We start from the raw sequence: 9,090 nt of genomic DNA on the forward strand, positions 1-9,090 counted from the left end.
GCCTGGAAGACATCATTTCAGGGACCCAGGGAGGGTACCTAAGGGGCTAACCAGTGGGATCCAGCAGAGCCCAAAGTTGTAAGGGCCGGGGTGTCTTGAAAAGGCAGACTCTTCCGAATCCCAAACTGAGGTACCAGGCTCTGGGGAACCTCCATGGATGGGCAGAGTGTGGGCACCTGGGGCTGGGCTGAGGGGTCCAGGCAGGGGCCCCAGGATAGGAATCAGACTGCAGTATGGCCGTGCTGGTCTGCCCCTCTCCACCAGGCCTGGCCCATGTGGCCCTGTGCCAGGCTTCTGGCGGCACCAGCCTCCTGCAGCCTGGGGTGAGGGGCTGGGGGTGGAGGGGAGGGGGTTCTGGTGGCAGCATCAAGGTTAAGACGCCAGGCTCTGAACTGGGATCCCCTTTCTTCTCTCCCTTGTGGGCTCCAGCTGTTCCTGTCACTCTTTGTGGGAGTGGGCAGGCGATGTTAGGAGGGGAATGAGCCTTTGGCAACATTGAAATGGGGTCTGTTTATTTTCACCCTGCATCCTCCTCTCTGAATTGAATTCCAGTCTCATTCCAGGCTCCCCACCTCTCCAGATGTCCACCCATGCCCCCACCCTTCATCTCCACCCCACCCCCAGTGCAACCACCTCTACCTCCACCCCCATGTTAGCAGCAGTCAGCCTGGCATGGGGGAAATGAGACCAGGGTGCTAGGGTGGCAGATGTGGCTGCCAGGTTGGCGCAGCCCCTTACTCTCAGGTGGCCTTGGGCAAACGTCTGGGTTTCAGTTGTCTCATCCATGAAGTGGGTCCTATAATGCCTCTCTGGCAGAACTAATGAAACTATCACATGGAATTATGGCTGGGAAAGTGCTTTGTAAACTTTCAAATGCTGGGCAAATGTCATCTGCTGTCTCAGGAGGCCCCAGGGAACAGGCAGCTGTGTTGCTTGGTTCAGCCGCTTAGTGACTCTGGTTAGCTCCCAGCGCCCTCGCGTCTCCTAGAGTGTTCAGGGCTTCTTCTCCCAGACTCTGCACCCAAAGTCCAGGGAACCAGGCTATGAATCCCTCTATCTGCTCCTCGCTGCAAACTGAGAGGGCAGATCCCTCCTCCTGGACTGGACGGTGGCTGCGCCTTTGCCCTAGATGCAGGGTCTTTGCTGATGGAGGGCTGCCTGGCGGGCATCAGGCATCCTCTCTGAGTTTGCATCTGCCTAAGGCAGTGTCTATGCCAGTCTGCCAAGCAGACTCTCCTCCTGCGAAGGGGGGCGTTGCCGTGCTCCCAGACAGGGCGCCCAGCCTCTCTCTGGTGCTGCCAGCCTGCCATGCTCCTGCCCTGTCCCTCAGCTCACCAGGCACCAGGTCAGGGAGGGGGGCCACAATCTGGCCTGGGCTGCAGCCTTCCTGCCCCAGCCTCCACCCCTCACCTGAGTCACTGTTGGGGTTTACCCAGCTCCAGGGCTTCTGGCAGCCTCCCTGGAGAGGCGTGAGGCAGGCCCCAGCCTGACAGGCATGTGGCAGTCTCTGGGCACGTGCCCAGCCCATGTGTTACCCCAGGAAGTGAGGGCTGGGTGCCCAGAGCTGCTGAGGTGGCTTTTGCATGAACCTAATGTGATGGGATTCTGGCAGCTTCTTCCGTCCCACCTTGGCTTTCAGCCAATCATCGCCCTGGAAGAGATGGCATGGGGGTCTAATGGCTGCTCATTAAGGTATCAAAGAGGTAGCATTTGGACCGGAGATCTAGGCTGTGGTTCCTTGGCAGAGCCCAATCCCATTTTGATTTTTAGACGATGTCTCTCTTCATTTAACCTGAGCTTTGAGCTCCCTGGGACAAGGCACTGGTTCCTGTCTCCCGTTTGAGTCCCTGATGATTAGCCCCCTGCACCAGTGGTGTGCGATGGTTGGGAGGGGACTGAAGCAGGCCGGGGTCAGGTGGGGGGGGGTGCGGCAACAAGAGGGCCACGAACTGAGGACCAAATCTGTGCAATTTCTTTCTTTCTTTTTTTTTTTTTTTCAGACAGAGTCTCACTCTGTCAACCAGGCTGGAGTGCAATGGTGTGATCTCGGCTCACTGCAACCTCCGCCTCCTGGGTTCAAGCGATTCCTGTGTCTCAGCCTCCCAAGTAGCTGGGATTACAGGCATGTGCTACCATGCCTGGCTAATTTTTTGTATTTTTAGTAGAGACGGAGTTTCACGGTATTGGCCAAGCTGGTCTCAAACTCCTGGCCTCAAGTGATCTGCCTGTCTCAGCCTCCCAAAGTGCTAGGATTCTAAGCAGGAACCACCTCACTCGGTGTTAGCTGTGGGATTTCAGACAGAGGTGCTGGGCTGGTTGAACCAGGCCCAGCTTTAAAATCTAAAGCTCCCTGATGTCACAGATCGCATCCTCCCTCCCTATCCCTATAACAAAGCTCCTCCTCATCCCAGGGAAAGCCTCCTTCGCTTCTCAGCAAAGCTCCTAGAAGGAGAGTTATACAGGGGCATCTCCACCGTCTCACTTGCCACCCTCTCCTCTGGCCACTGCCCTCTGTCTCTGCAGCCTTCTCCCAGGCCAGTTCAGTGGCCTGTCCAGCCCTCTCCCTCCTGGGCCTGCCTGCAGTCCCTCACTGGGGATCACCCGCTGCCTCCTCCTGGAAGCTTGCTAGCACCTTAGGCTTTCTTGATACGGTAAGATCCAGGCCTCCCAATTCACTGACAAGTCTTTCTCAGTTATCCGCCTCCTCTTCTCCTCTGGTCACCTCAGCAGGCCTGTCCAAGGGCTGAGCCCATGGGGACCTCACTTAGTGGCTTGCAGACGATTCAAAAACCTTCTACTGTAACCCTGGAATTTCCCTGAGCTCATGACAAGTACAGCTGTCCCCACTCCCTTATTCATGGGGGATACAAGACCCGCAGTGGATTCCTGAACCTGTGGACAGCACTGAATCCTATATATCCTATGCTTTTTCGATCTGATAACTGAGACAAAGTGACCAGTGGGTGGGTAGTGTTCACAGCATGGGTGTGCTGGACTAAGGGAGGATTCACGTCTCAGGTGGAATGGAGCCAGATAGCGTGAGATTTTCATCATGATACTCAGAACGAGGTGCAATTTAAAATGTACAAACTGTTTATTCTGGAATTGTCCATTTCCTATTTTCAGACTGAGGTTGACCACAAGTCACTGAAACCAGGGAAAGTGAAAGGGACGTGGATAAGGGGGACAAGAGTATAACCAGTGTCTCCTGACCTCCCCTGCGATGTCCCAAAGGCTTCTCCAACTCCACATGGAATTCTTGCTCTTGCAGGAAACCCTCCTACCCTGAGCTCCCCAATGAACAGCTCTATCATGCCCATTGCCAAGGCTTAAGGCTGGGGAGTCATCTAGACTCCTCTCTGCTTCACTATCTTCCCATCTGATCTGGTGCCAAGGCTAGTCATTGTCTCTCCTTACAATTCCCTGGATTGCTTCCCTGTTTTCCTCCTCGCTGCTGGTTCCCCCAGAATATGAAGCACTAACCTCCCGCCCCCATTCTTGTGCTTTTGCTCCAGCTCTTTCCTCCGTCTGAGATATCCTCCCCAGTTCCTTTGCATCCCCACAACCCAGATCCTGTCCCTCCCTCCAGGCTGGATTCAAACGGCTCCCCTGCAGAATTCTTCCTGCGTCCCTGCAGCCGGAAAACTTCCTCCCTCTTTGGAACCCCAGTGCGTCCTGGACACTCTTGCACCATAATATATTGTTGTTTCCTAGTGATCCTTAGTGGAAGTTCGTACTTTGGTCTGGGGGAGGAGGCTTGCTCTGGCTGCCTGTGGAAGAAGCCCAACTGTCACTCTAGACTGGAGGCCACATGTGCTGTTTTTAAGGGGCCTGCTTTTGGGGATGGTACCTCAATTTCCCCCACTCTCAGCCCCATGCTTCAGGTAGGACAATATCTCTGGCGTAGGGACAGAGCGTGGGACCTCCACCTTAGCCAACTGGTGATCACATTTCCAAGCCACAGGGATGGGCCAGTCAGAACCAGGGACACCTGGAGACCTTTGCTGGGATTATTAGGATTGAGGGGGGTCTCTTCCCCACCGCCTTGAACCTGAAGCTTTATGGCCTCTTGTCCCCACAAGGAGAGAACCTATCTGAGGAAACAGAGGCATGAAGTGGAAAAAGAGCAGCCGGGTTCTGGGGGTGCTGTTTGAGCTTCTAAATCAAGCTGTGCCTAGAGCCAGCCCTATTTCCTTTTCACTTCTGATGGACACTAAGTTCCCTCTCACCACCCCGGGCGGGGTTTTCTCCCTCTTGCAACACAAATAATCCTAACTGGTATAGAGGGTGAGGAGAGAGGAGCTCCTAGGTGGCCGCATCAGGGCTCTCAGCATCATCTTCCCAGAGGTGGGGGTGGGGCCTCTAATGTTGATGAATGGAAGCTGGGCAGTTCTGTGCCCTTGGCCCACACATCCTGTGCAGACTGCAGGCATCCCAAGGTCCGCAGTGTAGAAGGTGAACCATCTGGACTACCAACGGAAGACTTAGGCCCTGGGGTGGAGCTGGGGCTCCAGAATGTGGATGCCAAGGGCTTCTCAGGGTGAGTCAGAAGGACCCCCAATTTCTATGAGTCTCTAGAATATGAAATGGGGATGGGAACATTCCCAAGCTTTTCCAAAGGGAGCAGTTCCAGCCCAGGGAGGAGACCCAAATCTACCTCTCCCAGAAGTCCTTTGGGAATGTTGCTGGAAACGACTGGAGCAGGGATTGCTGGGAAGGGAGCAGAGGGATGGGGAAGTTCCCGGATACTGTGGGAAGAGGGCAGGACTGAGTGCCCTGTGAGGGATGGGAGGTGAGAGCTGGAATGTTCCTGAATGTTCTTGCATGATGGAACCTTTGGGAAATGTTTTTGGACTCAACCCTGGATGGTTGGAAGGCTGGAATAGGTAGATGCCCCAGCTGCAGTATCATGGGAAGTGGGGAGTGGGGATTATTGTGGAAAACCCTGACTACCAGTCGAGCCTGGGAGGGATCGCCCTGGGTGTGGGCATGATCTGAATGGGGGTGTTGTGCTGGAGACCCTAAGGGTGTGTGCTGAGAATGTCCGCCCCCTACTTCGAAGGAGCTAGACAGAGACTGCAGCCCAGGCATGGCCCAGGGCAGGAAGGCTGTGGAGGGGAGACTGATGTAGCTGGGAAGGGTCAGTGTTGGGGCAGGGGTGTTGGGAGCAGTGTAAGGTGGGGGGCAGGAGGCTGACGAAGGAGCCCTCCTGGCCTCAGCTCTTCTGTATCCAGATGCCTGGGGGCCTAGTCTTGTCCCCTGGCCTTCTGCCCACCAGCTGCCACAGAGCTGGGAGGAATCTGCTTTGCATTATCAGAGGAGCAGCCTCCCTCAGGCATATGGTCGGCAGATCCCCAAGCTGAGCATCATGGGAAGTGTCTTCTCTTGATCCCAGAGCTGGCCTAGCCCCTTCTTCCCCTAGAGCACAGGGCTACAGGCTCAGCGCCCCTCCACGCCCCTCCCTGCTGGATGAAGAGGCCTTTCACATTGTTCCACGTCTCATCGCTGCTTCATTGCCCCAGATGAAAGAGGGGAGGAAGGCACTAGGGGAAGGGATGGGACCCTGATGGGCTGGCGGAGATGAAGGCTCATGCATCCTCCAGCCTGCAGGGTGAGAGAGACAGAGAGAGCCTCTGGGTTTGGACCCAGAGGAGAGAGAGAGGCTTTGGGGTAGCAGTGGGGTGGAGGAGGGGAGACTATAGGCCTCAAGCCCAAGGAGATGGATGACACAGGGAGACGCAAGGGAGTATCCATCATCTACTGCGGAGCCCACTGAGGGCTCAGCATGAGTCCATGCTCTGGGAGGCACGAGCTGAGCTGCTTAGCATGGTGCCTTGAAATGGGGCTAGCCCAAATGGAGATGTGCTGTAAGAATAAAATACACACTGGATTTTGAAAACTTGGTAGGACCAAAAACATAAAATTTTTTATTAATAATTTTAAAATACTGAGCCAGGCATGGGTGGCTCACCCTATAATTATAGCACTGTGGGAGGCCTAGGCAGGAAGAACCCTAGAAGCCAGGAGTTTGAGACCAGCCCGGACAACATAGCAAGACCCCAACTCTAAAAAAAATCATATATATATATATCTTATATATTTTAATATTTTAAATATTATATATAATATTTTAAAATGTTATGTATATAATTATGTTGAAATAACACTTTGGATTTATTGTGCTAAATAAAATGTATTATTAAGTTCACCTGTTTCTTTTCACTTGTGTAATGTGGCTACTAAAAATTTTAAATTACACATATGTCACTTGCATCATATTTTATTGGATGGAGCTACCTCAGACCACACTCATTCATTTATTCAACATAATTTTATGAGTTCCAACTATATGCCAGGCAAGGTGCTAAGGATTAGAAGATGAGCAAAACCAGACCCTATCTCTGGTTTTCCGGAGTTTACAGTAATCAAATAATCACTCAGACGGGTGCCTAATTACGAAGAGAGATGAAGTGATCTAAAGAAAGGCAGTGAACATGCTGTGCTCTGAAACCTGATTTCGGCCCAGAGTTCAGTGAGGGCTGCCCTAAGAAAGTATTGGGCTGAGGAAACTTGGGAAAAAGGGTTTGAAAGAGTGTCCTTCCAGGCAGAAGGCATAGCATGTGCAAAGGCCCTGTGGCTTGAGGGACCGGCAACACTTGAAGAATTATAAGAGGCCTGGCTTGGGGGTGAGGAGGAGGAGGAGGAGGATGGCTACAACAAGACAGTGAGTCTTGAGGACTCCCTGTGCTCTGTGCTCCCGCCCTCCAGGGCCTTTGCTGAGCTGGGTTCTCTGCCAGAACCACTCCCCTCCCCGGGTTTGTTAACTTCACTCATCCTTGAGCACTCAGCTTCCACACAGCCTCCAAGGCCACATTAAGATTGGTAAGCAGTCTGGGTGCAGTGGCTCACGCCTGTAATCCCAGCATTTTGGGAGGCCAAGATGGGAGAATTGCTTGAGGCCAGGAGTTTGAGACCAGCCTGATCAACATAGGGAGACCCTATCTCTTTAAAAAAAAAAAAAGGTTGATAAGCTGAAAGCTGGTGAAGCATTTTAGCTGCTGAGAGGGAATCAGGGAAGGAAGAATGGAAGGAGACAAAAAGGGTTTCTATACAATGTGATGGGGGGATGTGCTGCAGAGGGAATCTTGGGTGCCATGTTGTATTAGTTCATTTTTACACTGCTATAAAAAACTACCTGACACTGGGTAATTTATAAAGAAAAAGGTTTATTATTTATTTATTTATTTATTTTGAGGCAGAGTCTTGCTCTGTCACTCAGAATGGAGTGCAATGGTGCAATCTCAGCTCACTGCAATCTCCGCCTCCCAGGTTCAAGTGATTCTCTCACCTCAGCCTCCTGAGTAGCTGGGATTACAGGCACGTGCCACCATGCCTGGCTATTTTTAGTGGAGACGGGGTTTCACCATGTCAGCCAGGCTGGCCCTGGCCTCCCAAAGTGCTGGGATTACAGGCGTGAGCCACCATGCCCAGCCCACACACTTTTAAACCATCAGATTTTGTGAGAACTCACTCATTATCACAGGAACAGCTTGGGGGAACCACCCCCATGATCCAATCACTCCCCACCAGGTCCCTTCCTCGACACGTGGGATTGCAATTCGAGATGAGATTTGGGTGGGGACACAGAGCCAAACCACATCAAACGTCTTTACGGTTTTTAGCCCTCCTGTTCCTACGAGCCCCTGGACGGTGTCAGTCACTTCCCTGCCCACCACTGCATGCCCCTTGCTCTGAGGAGCTCTTTAAAAGCCCCTCTTCTCACCACCCCTATGCTTCCTCCTTGACTTCAGGCCACCACTGACTCCCACCTCTCAGCCCACCCTGCTCCACCCAGCACCCTCCGCTCTGCAGCTAGAGCTAGTGCTTTCTGAGTACAAGTCTGGGCTGGGTGTGGTGGCTCACACCTGTAATCCCAGTACTTTGGGAGGCCAAGGCAGGAGGATGGCTTGAGCTCAGGAGTTCAAAAGCAGCTGAGGCAACATGGCGAAACCCCATCTGCACGAAACATACAAAATAATTAGCCGGGTGTGGTGGCGTGTGCCTGTTGTCCCAGCTACTCTGGAAGCTGAGGTGGGAGCATCACTTGAGCCAGGGAAGTTGAGGCTGCAGTAAGCTGAGATTATACTGCTGCACTCCAGCCTGGGTGACAGAGCAAGACTCTGTCTCAAATTTTAAAAAATAAAAAATAATCAATAAGAAAGTACAAGTCTGTCTATGGCACTTGTATACTTAAAACCCCCCAGTGGCTCCCCAGTGTTCCAAGAATGTAGTCTGGACCGCCTAGTGTGTCTCTTCACAAGCTCTCCCCCATGGGGCCCCACTGATCACCTTCCTACTCACTCTCTGGGCTCCAGGCCCCAGAGCCTCTCCAGGCCCTGTGTGTTTTGTGCTGGTGCCCGCCAGGGCCTTTGCTGAGCCGGTTCTTCTGCCAGAAGCACTCTCCCCCTGACCCCTCATGTTAACTCCACTCATCCTTTTTTTTTTTTTTTTTTTAAAGACAGAGACTGGCTCTGTCTCCCAGGCCAGAGTGCAGCGGCGTGATCTCGGCTTACTGCAAGCTCTGCCTCCTAGGTTCACGTCATTCTCCTGCCTCAGCCTCCCAAGTAGCTGAGACTACAGGTGCCCACCACCACGCCTGGCTAATTTTTTGTATTTTTGGTAGAGACAGGGTTTCACCATGTTAGCCAGGATGGTCTCGATCTCCTGACCTCGTGATCCGCCCTCCTCGGCCTCCCAAAGTGCTGGGATTACAGGCATGAGCCACCACGCCTGGCCAACTCCACTCATCCTTAAAGACTCAGCTTTCATATACCTTATCTGGCAAACCTTCCCTGACCCCTGGTATGGGTGGGTCTTGCTTAGGATCCCCCACTGTTATAGCAGTACACACCATATAGGGCCTGTCTGCTCTAGCTCGCTCAAGAATGTAAGGCTGGTGAAGGCAGGGATTTGAGTTCTCCTTATTTCACAGGACAGCATCTGGTTTTCCCCCACCAGACAAGAGACTGGGCAGAGTGGAAAGCCACTCTTAGGTCAAAGAGTATATTTCCCCATCAGCATGGGGGCACC

This window comes from Macaca fascicularis, chromosome 16 (assembly GCF_037993035.2).
Source record: "Macaca fascicularis isolate 582-1 chromosome 16, T2T-MFA8v1.1".
Classification (NCBI taxonomy): Eukaryota; Metazoa; Chordata; class Mammalia; order Primates; family Cercopithecidae; genus Macaca; species Macaca fascicularis.